Source organism: Zingiber officinale, chromosome 6A (genome assembly GCF_018446385.1).
Source record: "Zingiber officinale cultivar Zhangliang chromosome 6A, Zo_v1.1, whole genome shotgun sequence".
NCBI lineage: Eukaryota > Viridiplantae > Streptophyta > Magnoliopsida > Zingiberales > Zingiberaceae > Zingiber > Zingiber officinale.
The window spans coordinates 54,189,216-54,201,217 of NC_055997.1; positions in this window are offsets into that span (position 1 = coordinate 54,189,216).

The window sequence follows — 12,002 nt, forward strand, 5'->3', positions numbered from 1 at the left end:
AGTTGAGCTCACCTGAATCCAACTGACCTTCTCTTTGAGTAGGCTTCCTCCCTGGCTTCTCATCCCTTAAACGTCGTGTACGTTCTTCTTATCCACTGATGTATTCTTTTGCAGCATTTCGTCTTTCAGATGTACCAAGCCCGTCGGCTCTTTTTCCATGCCATCTTTCTAGCTAGCTATGTCTTCCACTCAACTTCTTGTATTCCTAAGCTCCTGCACACTTTGACACAAGGATCAAACACAACATGGTCTAATTAAACTTGGTTGTCTACACCAAAACAACCATGAGGTACTAATATCAAGTACATCCTCAACGATCTACATCTCATCGGACATGAAATCGACAACCATGACTTAATAAGGTATGTACTAAATTCGTTCCCTTGAAATTATTTATGGGCATCCATGGTGGATGCCTATAAAGTCGCTAGGGATTTTTCCAAAATTCATTTAGATGAACTTTTTTTTGTGAACTTAGAACCACACGAGCAGTCTAACTCAAGTCAAACCGAGAAAGGTATTGTTCTTATCACAGGACCAAGCAAGGAGCCAAAATCAAAATTCTAATTCTAGCATGTGTCCAAAGACAAATTGACTCTGACTCAGACTCAACCTAAGAACAAATAGTAAACATGATAAAGAAAATGTTTACTAAAAAGAAGAAAAGATTTTCAAAAAATGATCTCAAAAAGTTAGTACAATCCACACCAACTAAGTCGTTATCCAAGGTGACATGCTATGGATGCAACAAAAAGGGGCACTACTAGTCCGATTGCCCAAATAACAAAGAAGAAAACTCCAAATCAAGAAGAAGAAAGGCACTAATGACAACCTGGGATGAATTATCATTAGAGGAATCAAGCACAAATGAACCAAGAAAGTAAGCAACCCAATGAATCTGAGTCAGAATATGAGTCAGAGTCGAGTCAAGAAGATGAGTCTGGCGAAGAATCAAGCCACGAATCCGTATCTGTTTATGAAGGTTCCAAAAGATAACATCTAATTTGGAATTGAAATTTTTTAAAATTATCGCATGCTTAAATAGGAAACTGTCTAAATCTAAAAAATAATAAAATTGGTCCTTAAGGAAGTTAATAGTCTTAAGAAGCAAATTAACCCTAAACTCTCAACTAACCAAGTTTAAAATGGAAACCCAAATTAGGTTTCAAGACTTGAGGAGGAAAATTCCATATTGAAAGGCAAAGTTGAGAGACTCAAGAGATTGCTTGAATGGTTTACTTTGGTATCCAAGAATCTTGACATGATACTCGGATCATAAAGGGTTGTGTACAACAATTTCGGCCTTAGATATCAATCTAAATCAACAAACAAATCATTTTTATCACTATTAATCAAAATAAGAATTATGTTAAATCATAGGTCCTGAAAGTTTCTCTAACAAAGCAAGTAGAACCAAACTAATATTATGTATCAAAAATTAATATTCATTACTTAAACATAAATTATATAATTCAGGGGGAGGTGGCAAATTAGTTGTCATCTCAACTTAACTTACCTCTCTGTGTATTTAGGACTAGTAATATTAGGAAAAATTTTAACTTAGTTCTAGAAAAGGTTGGGATGATAGTAGGTTAGGGAAGCTAAGTCGAAAGTATGTCTAGAAGAATCATGTAACGACCCGACCCTTTGGCCTCATGGGCGGCCCTTGTGGCGGGCCAACTAGCGGCCCTTATGTCGTCGGTCCATTTAGCGACCTCTCATGTCGTCGACCGACGACCCTTTGGCCGTGCCGTTACTCACTAGGACTTTCCACCCCTGCCAGTGGATTTTTGCCTTCCCTATGATTTGAACTCTAGACCTCCAGGCTAAGTAGTAGAGTTTATGAATCCTGGTAGCCAAGTGGTCCACCGTGATACTAGAGAAGGTCATATGCCTTGTCACTGATTGAAAACTTATTCTTAAGATATGTTCTTGATGGACCCCAAAGTTAAGCTTGAAGCCAACAGCAGTTAAAATTATCCCTTAAAAATTAATTAATTTAAAATGTTTAATTAATTTTAAAACATAAATTAAATTAAGTCAAAATTAAACCTAAATTTAACTTATCCTTAATTTAATTAATCTTAAATTAAATAAACTTAATCTAAATTAAAATTAAAATTAAATTAAAATAAAAATAAAAATAAAAATAAAAATAAAACTTAATTTTAAGACTAAAATTAAACTAAGATTAATTAAAATTAATTAAAATCATAAAAAGTAAATTAATCAAACTTAAACTTAAATTAAAATTAAACTTAAACTAACTAAAACACAATCTTAAAATAATTAAAACTTAATTAAAATCATAAAATGTAGATTAATTAAACTTAAACTTAAATAAAATTAAACTTAAATTTAAATTTAAATTTAAATTAAACTTAAACTAAATAAAACTTAATCTTAAAATAACAAAAATTAATTAAAATCATAAATGTAAATTAATTAAACTTTAACTTAAATTAGATTTAAAATAATTAACACTTAATCTTATAATTAATTAATCTTAAAATAATTAAAAAAATAAAATAAACTTAAAATTAAACTAATTAAAACTTAATCTTAAAATTAATTAATCTTAAAATACTTTAAAAAATAAACTTAAACTTAAATTAAATTTAAACTTAAACTAATTAAAACCTAATCTTAAAATTAATTAATACTTAATTTAAACTTAAACTTAAATTAAACTTAAACTCAAACTAATTATGTCACGCCCCTCAAAGGAGTTCCTACCGAAAATTTTCAGCAGCATCTCCCCTGTACCGATGACAATTTGAAACATACATACATACAAAATACATCAGCCACATGCGGTTGAAATATATATACAACCTCGCAGTTTATATTCAGCCCACTCGGCTGGAACATAATAAAACACAACCACGTAGTTATATATATACAATGAACAACTCACTCGGCTGCATTAAAAATCAACACAGCAGAAAAACGATAACGGAAAGCCCAATACAACATAAATCAACACACTGCTAGCCAGCTAGGCTTTATACAACAACCACAACAATAAATACAATAACACACCAAATACAGCAATACCAAATACAAATAAAACATATACAAAACCCGAAACAGTCTTCGGATGTGACGTAGGACCCGGCAGACAGGATACTCCGAGTGACACTCCAACCATCTACCTGAAAACATAAAGATACATATATGCGGTGGTGAGTATAGGTAACTCAGCGGGTAATAGACATGATAGCGCATGGTCTATAAAAAAACATGGAGATCAAAGTATACAGTCTCAGTAGAGAATAAAGAACATGATCATACTGACATAGCCAATAAACAAAACTACCAGTACCAGCCTATCTCACATGGTATAACGATCATAACTGACATACAAAAATTGCACATACTACAATAGACAAAATGATAAACACATGCCCAATCTGGAACCGACACAAGGTACAAAGATCAGTACACTCACCGGATCTGCAGCAGACCTACTCGTGACACCTGTGCAATATAAATACGACTGCATATACATGTAAAATAAATGACATGTATACAACATGACAACCATATGCAACAAGCATATCTCACCCAAGTGCAATAACCACAATCACATGCATCTAGTATCTACTAGGCATGTATGCAAATATATCTCCAAAGATGCATCACGCATCATATGTAAAAATGTGTATGCATGCTCCATGGTCACCCCCGCCACCTCTCTAGACACCACGACCCCTGTATGGCCGAGAGGCTTGGGTCTATGACAAACCGTACTAGCCTCCAGTACATGCACCGCTATATGCGGCTGAAGCGGACGGTCAGCTAAGTAGTTATCTAACTACATAGCTAAGGGTCCCTGACCACTCACTTCTCTAGCCCTCTGACTACTGTACCCTCAAGACTCACTACTCCAGAGTGGTCGAGGCTGACAGAACATTGAGCGGCTGAGTAAACGCGACAGAACTAGCTCCACTACAAGCTACCACTCTCCATCAGTGGCAGAATGGACAGCTATAAAAGACTGACAACCCTCTCAACCACAAGGGGGATGATAGTCGTCAGTATGCAATGAATGATGAACATGATATATATACATAATCATGATACGGACATTGTCATCGTCCATGCAAACTCTAAATCCACCTAAGTACCCCACAACATGAGTATAAACGTCATGATACCTCCATATATCCCACCAAACACATATACACAACTACACAGGTATAATCAACTAAGAATCTCCAATAATCCCCCCTAGACACACGTACACAGAACGTAGGTACAATCAACATGTATCCTCGAGTAGAACACATTAGACACGTGTATATACCACAAATATACAATCAACACAACTCCTCCAATCATCACACCGGACAAATGATTTTACGACATACAAATGGACCATCATCATATGAACACCACCAATGAAGTATCCCCTACCATACATACTCTACATGTAAAAATATCACCAAGTATAGATAATCCAAAGTGTAGACTGTATAAGAATTAAATAGATCATCACAAGGGTCACGCATAAGTATCAAGCAGGAAAGCAACAATCGAACACGATATAAGGTAAAGCAGCCTAAACCATCACATAATAACCATGCACTAAGCTCAATAAAAATCTACATAGAGCCAAGGAAGAAATACCCGCCTTAAATCTGTCGATCATGATAAAATAAATCCCACATCATGATGATCGTCCCATATCAAAATCATGTGTCAATCAACAACAAACTAAACCCAAAACCTAATCCTACGTCGATTAGGTAACCCTGTTTAGTTTCCACCCAATGATCCAAACCAAAGTAGATGATAGGTCCATCCTTAAACACCACTCTTTCTAAATCCAACCATAATGCACAATCATCACACTAATCAAATCTCCTCATGAATTAATCTAATTCAATACAAATAATTCATCATCAATCAAACACTTATCCAAACTCATCATAAATCCTTCTAAATCCACTAATCAATCCAATACAACTTAATTTAAATTTCTACAATCCATCACTACTAATCCAAACCAATGTAGAAATGAAATCACCTCTAGAAATAAAACTTTAATCCTTAATCCACAATAATTCATCCAATCCACATCACACCACTCATAAATCTAAGCAAGCACAAACCCTACCATCCTTTAGAAACCTAATTTAGCAACATACTAATGAAACCAATAGAAATACCCTACTGGTGTAATGACCCAACCTCCCTACTACTCTCTAGAGGTGGACGCTACTTAACTACTAACTCTACTTAACCGATATGATCGAAACCATGGGGAGTCTCTACTGAAAAATTTCGGCAACATCTCCCCTGTACCGATAACCATAAACTGAGATACATATATAGTATACATCAGCCACAGGTGGCTGGAACATATATCAAACACCTACGCAATTAAATAAGTGTCAAACACCAAAATATCTACTTATTAAACAGAACTCATCTCAGCATGCAATCTAAAACACGAATGAACTCAAATGACATGGAGTATAAAATACAATCTCAAATGACATGAAATATAAAGTACAACTCAATTGTTTCTTATCCACTAACATAAAAACTCAATAATGTTCCAAGTCTCTCCCGTAGTCCTGGCATCACACACATCATCGAAAACCTCCTTGTCGCCTTCCTTTGCTATGGCTTTTCCTTTCCTTTATATGTAGTAAGAGGAAATTCAATCTATAAGAAAAATTGCTTAGTAAGCGCTATCTAACTCACAAAATGTAACGCCCACCCTTCTTACCCAACCAAAGGTGGCGCTACGTTCTTATACTACTTACGTACATGCTTTAGTTATAACAGCGGAAGAATAAAAACTTTAAAGAATTTAATTTATTAAGCATGATATCACATATTCTGATTTGTTCAAATGTGCATATATTGATCATATAACTAAAAATATTAATTTGTCCGAATCGTTCTTGCCGAGCCACCACCACACACATCACTATCTGCTCCTCCTGCTGCTCCGTTGTACATCCAGCTTTCTCTTTTATCTGCGGTACAAGGAAAGTAAGCTATGAGCACTCATGGCTCAGTAAGTTCCTTTCCTACTCACTAAAACCGAGAATCATCGTATATCAAGAATGGATCAACATATCATCGTCTCAACTAATCATAACATAACATATCATTCTATTCAAACATATCATGCAAGGTATCATAAGCATACGACATACAAGGGCATCATATTCATATCATAATATCACATGACATTATATCATATCATCATATAATTCAAGCACATATGAATGTAGGCAATGCATCGTGAATTTGAAAACTTATACTTAATAGTACTTGAAATTAATATCATCATTTGGGATCCCGGTTTGTACCACATACTTAATGCGTAGGTCCAAGGTAGCAAGTCTTGAGCCCTACCATGCATACATACTAGGCCCGAGTCTTACTCCATCGACCTAGGGCACTCAAAGGCCCATTACTGACGAGGCCCGAGTCTTACTCCATCGACCCCGGGGCGTTTACGGAGCCCACCCTTGGTACACACCATAAAAATAACTTATCATGCATAACTATCATATCATGTCCTTAACAATCTTTCATGCATTTATTGTAACAACCACCCTTCTAACTACTACTACTACTCTCTAAGAGTGACCGTTACTTATCTACTACTCTACTTAACCGGTTTATTAAAAATCTCTAGGAAAACCCTACCGAAAAATTTCGGCAGAGTCTCCCTTGTACCGGTGACCCCAAACTGGGATACAAACACTATATACACAGCCACAGGCGGCTGGAACATATTTTTCACAACCACGCAGAAATAATAACACGACACTAAAAAGAAACTATTCTAGCAATAGAAAACTATATAGCTCCAACAATAGGAAATAACTCAACTAACAATGCGGAATAGACTCAATTAATCAACATAGACAAAGGAAACAACTAATACAATCTCTATCAACTTAATAACTGAAAGAAAACTCAAAGGAGTCTTGACAGTTTCCTTAGCAAACTCATGATCTCTCCATAGTCCTGGCATCACACACCTTCATCACCACCACCTTGTCGCCTTCCTTGCTAAATCTTTTCCTTTCCTTTATCTGCAGTAGGAGGAAGTGCAGTCTATAAGCATAAAGCTTAGTGAGCGCTATCTACTCACAAAAACTCGATATGCACGTATATAAATAAAAACATGCTAAAACTGAATGCTAACATGTAAAGCTACTCATGCTCATAAATAGCAAAGGAATCAAACTAACTGAAATACTAATCATGTATAGCTAATCATGCTCAAAATCCAATAAAGGAATCATACTAACTGAAATACTAAACATGTATAGCTAATCATGCTCATAATCCAATAAAGGAAGCATACTAACTGAAATATTAAACATGTATAGCTAATCATGCTCATAATCCAATAAAGGAAGCATACTAACTGAAATACTAAACATGTAAAGCTACTAAACTTGTAAAGCTACTCATGCTCACAAGAATAATATACTAACTGCATGCTGAAAGCAAATAAAGCTAAACATGCTGAATAATCTAGTAGCAAGGAAACAATTGAAACTACTATTGCATGCTTACTAAGAACAAGTATAACTAACTGAAATACTAACATGTGAAGCTAGTCATGCTCATAAATAGCAGTAGAAAGTCTCAATGGCATGCTAATATAAAAGAACTAACTTGCTGAATTTTTAGAGATAGAAGTGACTATCTTGCTGAAATAAAACTAAGACAGTTAACTTGCTGAAATTGAAACAAAAGAACTATCTTGCTGATTTCTGAACTTAAATTAAGTTTATTTCTTTTGTTCCAAAAGCTTATATATATATGTATATATATATACTTCAAAATAGATAATAAACTTCTTTTGGGCCCGACATTGTACCACTTAGCGCGCATTCTTAATAAGAATCGAGGTAGCTAATCCCGAAACTACTAAGATACTTCTAGGCCTTGTGCCTAGGGGCAACTTGGAGCCCATCCCTTCTAGGCCATGTTCCTAGGGGCAACTTGGAGCCCATCCCTTGGATCTTGTGTCCGGTACATGCCATTTAAAAGTAAAATACTTTTTATCTTTAAATACTTCTTATAATAAAATGCCTTGGCATTTAATAAGCACCTTGTGTGCCAAAATCTCTAAAGTCTTGAATTCAGGATTTTACTTAAGGCCTTAGCCTTTTCCCTTTCTTTTCTTTATCTTCCTTTTACTTGTTAATACATCTAAAAGTATTTAATAAGATTCTTATTTTTCCATTAGAATAAATGGCTGTTCATGCTTGTTAAAATAGCAAATGGAAATAACTTTGAGCTTACTAATCATGCTATAAAATAGGACAAAGAAAGCAACTTTAAGCTTACTAATCATGCTATAAAATAGAGCAGAAGAAAGTAACTCTAAGCTTTCTAAACATGCTGTAAAATAGGGCAAAGAAAGCAACTTTAAGCTTACTAATCATGCTATAAAATAGAGCAGAAGAAAGTAACTCTAAGCTTTCTAAACATGCTGTAAAATTTAAACAAACTATCTTATGTTCATTGCTTATTAAAATAGCAAATGAAACTAAAGATAAATCTACTCAACCAAAACCTGTTCAAAAACCAACAGCAGTAACGTTAGCAAGGAAGAATCAAAATTGGTTTGCTACAAATCCTGATAAATCATGATCAGAATGCACAATGGAATTGAGAGTGCAGTGACCAAGCTAGTATCACATTGAGAAAAGCTATCTACTCCAAGGGAAACATCTAAACCTACCATGACATTATATAGCACGATCATGCTAACTGTACAACAGAAAATTCAACAAAGAATTCAAAATTAAACCTCTAAATTCCAAAACTGTACATGCTTGTTAAACTACAAGGAAAACAAACTGAAAAGCTCTCTAAAAAGGTTGATCTAATTACAACCGAGACTAGGGTTTTGCAGCCACCTACTCATGGAATTTGCTGTAGCATGAAACAAACCCGAAATCTGTAAGGCAACAAGTTGATCCAATCGATTCTGCCCACTAAGGTAACAACAGTTAATTATCTAAACATGAAATTCAAATCATAAGGCTGAGGAGTCTAATCCACATGCCTAATCCTTCACGTTCTTAATCTGGAATCCCAAACTACCTAGAAGAAGTAGTACAAAACACAAAATTCGTGTAGAAATTTAAATCCTCAAATCACTGCAGAAATCTTCAAAGACAAAAACTCTTTCAAAAACCAATCGAAGGAAACCACTCCTACTGCAGGTGAGAAGCAACTCACCTTGGATTTCTTGGACTTACAGCCGAGATCGGCTTCTAGGGCTTGCAGAGACTTGAAATTTCTTCGATCTCTTCGTGTCTGCGTGCTCCCCTCGACGAGCCGGTCACGAATGTGTGAAGAGCTCTCGAAGAAAGGTGCTCGTCGGCCGCCGGATCGAAGCCCTAACGCCGCTGCGTTTTCGCCCGAGCAGAAGAGTCGCGCCGTCGCGTGAGAAGAAGAAAAGGGTTTTCGGCTCGGGAGAAAAGGAATTAGATCCTTTTAAAACTAGGGTTTCGATTATAACTATAGATTATATATATGTCGCTGCATATTTGATTAACACCGACCGCTAGCGCAGCTGGTCAGTTGGGTTTTGCTCGAAGCCACAGGTCTTGGCTTCGAACCCTCAGCCGCGCACTTTTAATTCCAATTTATTTTAAACGTTCCAACTATAGCTTAAATATATTTCGCTACATACCTGGTTAACAAAACCCGCGTAGCTCAGCTGGTTGGGCCGGTTTCTGCTTGGGCCGAGGAGCTGGGTTCGAACCCCTGCTTCTACAAACTTATTTTTCTTCTCTTTTATTTTATTTGTTCCGACTATAGCTTAAATCTATTTCTCTCCATATAATGTTAACAAAAACCGTGTAGCTCAGCTGGTTGGGTCGATTTTGCTTGGGTCAGTCCGACCCGAGGTCGTGGGTTCGAATCTCACCTTCAACGTTTTTTTTTTTAAACTTCTTTCTTTTTGTAACCCTACTAAACGACCTCCAAAAATTACGTAAAAATACTCTAAAAATTCCTAAAAATCTCTGGAATATTTTAAAAGTATTTCCAAATATTTTTATGGACTTTTAGAACTTGAAATAGGAAAAATTGGGTCGTTACAATTCCCCATACCTTATAAAAAGTTCGTCCTCGAACTTAGAACAATTCTGGATACTTCTGTCTCATACTGTCCTCACGCTCCCAAGTGATTTCCTCATGCTTCTGGTTCTGCCAGACGACCTTCACTAGTGGCACTTCTTTGTTCCTTAGTCTCTTGACTGCTCTGTCCACTATCTGTGTAGGTCTGCTCTCATAACTAAGATCCTCTTGGATCTGCACTGACTGAGGCTGAATCACTTGGCTCGGGTCGTGAAAATACTTCTTTAGCATGGAGACATGAAATACATCATGTATTGCTGACATGTCTTGTGGTAAGTCCAGCTTGTAAGCTACTTTTCCAATCCTTTCTGTGATCAGGTAAGGTCCTACATAACGAGGACTTAATTTGCCCTTCTTGCCAAATCTCATCACTCCCTTCATAGGAGCGACCTTGAGAAAGACTGAATCCCTTACTTGAAATTCAAGTGGCCTACGACGTGTGTCAGCATAACTCTTCTGTCTACTCTGGGCAGTCTCAATCCTCTGTCTGATCTTCTGGATAGCCTGAGTAGTCTCATCTATCAGCTCTGTCTGAATGCCCAGTTCCACTTCCATCTCTCTTCTTTCACCTGCTTCTTGCCAGCAAATGGGTGATCTGCACTTCCTGCCATACAATGCCTCATAAGGAGCCATCTTGATGGTGGCCTGATAGATGTTGTTGTAGGCAAACTCAGCTAAGCACAGATACTTGCACCAACTTCCCTTGAAATCTAGTGCACAAGCTTTGAGCATATCTTCTAGAATCTGATTTACTCGCTCTGTCTGTCCATCAGTCTGTGGATGGAAAGCTGTGCTGAACTTGAGTTTGGTGTCTAGTGCATTCTGAACACACTCTCAAAAGTGAGAGGTGAAGCGCCCATCTCTATCAGAAACAATAGATTTAGGAACTCCGTGAAGTATGATCACCTCTTTAACATACAGCTGTGCCAACTGCTCTATAGAGTGAGACACCCTGATGGCTAGAAAATGAGCAGACTTGGTCAATCTGTCCACTATCACCCATATCGCATCATATCCATTTGTGGTTCTTGGGAGACCTACTATAAAGTCCATGGATATGTCTTCCCACTTCCACTCTGGTATTGGAAGAGGTTGTAGAACTCCTCCCGGTTTCTGGTGTTCTGCTTTGACCCTCTGACATGTCAGGCAGGTATTTAGCTACATCTCTTTTGAGTCCAGACCACCAGAACCTCTGTTTCACGTCTTAGTACATCTTGGTAGAACCAGGATGCATGGAATAAGGTGTACTATGAGCTTCTTCTAAAATTTTCTTTCTCAGCTCTTCGTCATTGGGAACACAAAGGTGGCTCCCCTGATAAAGAATTCCACTGTCTGATACTCGAAACTCTAAATTTTCTTCTTTCTGTATCCCTTGCTTGATCTTTTGGATATCAGGATCTTCACTTTACTTCTTCTATATATCCTCAAGCAGGGTTGACTCTAGAGTCAATGCAGAGAGTTGCCCATAAATAATTTCCATTCCAAAATCTGACAACTCCTTCTGTAGTAGTAGGGCTAATGATGAGAAAGACATCAAGGATGCACTGGATTTTCTGCTTAGTGCATCTGCCACTTTGTTAGCTTTTCCTGGGTGTATCACTTTCTTTCACTTCCAACTGATGATACCCAGAGCACAGGTCTATTTTAGAGAACACTATTACCCTTTTTAGCTGATCATATAGATCATCTATTCTGGAATGAGGGTACTTGTCCCTAACTGCTACTTTGCTCAGCGCTCTAAAATCTATGCACATTAGCATGGATCCGTCTTTCTTCTTAACGAACAACTCTGGAGTTTCCCGGGGTGAATGACTAGGGCGGATGAAACCCTTGTCAAGTAACTCCTGAAATTGTTCTTA